Below are 2,606 nucleotides of genomic sequence, written 5' to 3'. Positions count from 1 at the left end.
AAGGACATGCGCTCATCTTCTCCTGTGAGAACTGCAAAATTACAACTCGCTGCTGAACAACCATCAACAGGAGAATGTTGAATCCCACCAAAAGAAGATACCCCATGTCCAAGGGCAAAGAAGAAGCCCCAGCAAGATGGTATGAGGGGTGAAATCGTGTTTAGAATCAAATACTATACCTGCCAGAAATGCTCAGAAGGCTAAAACAAAACCTGGTTTGTACCAGGACCCAGAGACCCCACAGAGACTGAGCCAGACCTGTGTTTGAGTTTCTTGCAGAGGCACAGGTCATCTGTGGCCTGCCTCAGGGGCAAGGGCTCTGGATGCAACTACCTGGGTCACACAGCCTGTGGCACAAGCCCTCTTGGGAGGAGTTCACCATTAACCCCACCACAGAGCCACCAAGCAGATGACCCACAAACCTCATAACAATTATACCAAAGAAATTATTGCACTGTTAAGAAAGTTCTAGGACCTACAGCAGATTTCCCAACCGGGAGATCTGGCAAAGAGCCTGAGAATCCTTAGAGAATTTGACTTTGGAGGTCGGTGGGATTTGATTACAGAACTTACATAGGACTGGGGAAACAGACTCTTGGAGGGCACAAATAAAACTTTGTGCACACCAGGACCCAGGAGAAAGGAACAGTGACCTCACAGGAGACTTACCCAGACTTGCCTGTGAGTGTCCAAGAGTCTCTGGCAGAGGTGTGGGTCAGGATGGCCTGCTTCAGGGTCAGGGGTACTGAGTGTTGGTCTCAGGTCAAACAACAGGGAGGGAACACAACTCCACCCATCAACAGAAAATTGGATTAAAAATTTACTGAGCATGGCCCCATCCATCAGAACAAGACCCAGTTTCACCCACAGTCAGTTTCTTTCACCAGGAAGCTTCCATAAGCCTCTTATCTTTATCCTTCAGAGGGCAGACAGAATGAAAACCACAATCACAGAAAGCTAATCAAACTAATGATCACATGGACCATAGCTTTGTCTAACTCAAAGAAACTATGAGCCATGCTGTGTACGGCCACTCAAGACAGACAGGTAATTGTAGAGAGTTCTGACAAGAAATGGTCCACTGGAGAAGGGAATGGCAAACCACTTCAGTATTCTTGCTTGAGAACCCCAATAACAGTATGAAGAGGCAAAAATATATGATACTGAAAGATGAACTCCCCAGGCCAGTAGGTACCCAATATGCTTCTGGAGAGGAGTGGAGAAATAACTTCAGAAAGAATGAAGAGACAGAGCCACAGTGAAAAATGCCCAGCTGTGGCTGTGACTAGTGATGGAAGTAAAGTCCGATGCTGTAAAGAACAATATTGCATAGGAACCTGGAATGTTAGGTCCATGAATCAAAGCAAATTAGAAGTGGTTACACAGGAGATGGCAAGAGTGAACATTGACATTATAGGAATCAGTGAACTAAAATGGACTGGATGGTGAATGTAATTCAGATGACCATTATATCTACTACTGTGGGCAATAATCCCTTGGAAGAAATGGAGTAGCCCTCTCTCGTCAACACAAGAGCCCGAAATGCCATTCAGGTTCAGTATCAAAAATGACAAAATGATCTCTGTTCATTTCCAAGCAAACCATTCAATATCACAGTAATCCAAGTCTATACCCCAACTAGTAATGCTGAAAAAGCTGAAATTGAATGGTTCTATGAAGACCTATGAGACCTTCTAGAACTAATACCCAAGAAAGATGTCCTTTTCATCATAGGGGACTGGAATGCAAAAGTAGGAAATCAAGAGATACCTGGAGTAACAAGCAAATTTGGCATTGGAGTACAAAATGAAGCAGGGCAAAGATTAATAGAGTTTTGCCAATAGAACGCCCTGGTCATGGCAAACTCCCTCTTCCAACGAGATGACTCTACACATGTACATCACCAGATGACCAATACTGAAATTAGATTGATTATATTCTTTGCCGCCAAAGATCGAGATGCTCTATGGAGTCAGCAAAAACAAGACCGGAGCTGACTGTGGCTCCAATCATGAGCTGCTTATTAGCAAATTCAGTCTTAAATTGAAGAAAGTAGGGGAAAACACTAGACCATTCAGGTATGACCTAAAAGAAATCCCTTACGATTATACAGTGGGAGTGAGAAATAGATTCAAGGGATTAGATCTGATAGACAGAGTGCCTGAAGAACTATGGACGGAGGTTCATGACATTGTACAGGAGGCAGTGATCGAGACCATCCCCAAGAAAAAGAAATACATTAGAAAAACTACAGTAAATAAAACAGACAAAAATCCCTTGCCCTACTAGGATTCACATTCCAATGGTTAAAAAAAAATTATCATTATCATTTGGGAGATATTAAATTGTTGTTGTTTCAGTCACTAAGTCACATCCAGCTCTTTTGTGACCCCATGGACTGATGCCCACCAGGCTCCTCTGTTACAGGATTTCCCAGGCAAGAGTACTGGAATGGGTTTCCATTTCATTCTCTAGGGGGCCTTCCCAACCCAGGGATTGAACCTACATTTCCTGCATTTGCAGGTGAATTCTTTACCACTAAACCACTTGGGAAACCCATAATATTAAATAGCTAGTTTTTAAAAGAAAGTTGATGTGTTGGTCAA

The sequence above is a fragment of the Cervus canadensis genome, chromosome 1, assembly GCF_019320065.1.
Source record: "Cervus canadensis isolate Bull #8, Minnesota chromosome 1, ASM1932006v1, whole genome shotgun sequence".
Taxonomy (NCBI): Eukaryota; Metazoa; Chordata; class Mammalia; order Artiodactyla; family Cervidae; genus Cervus; species Cervus canadensis.
Note: the sequence above shows the minus strand (reverse complement) of the source record.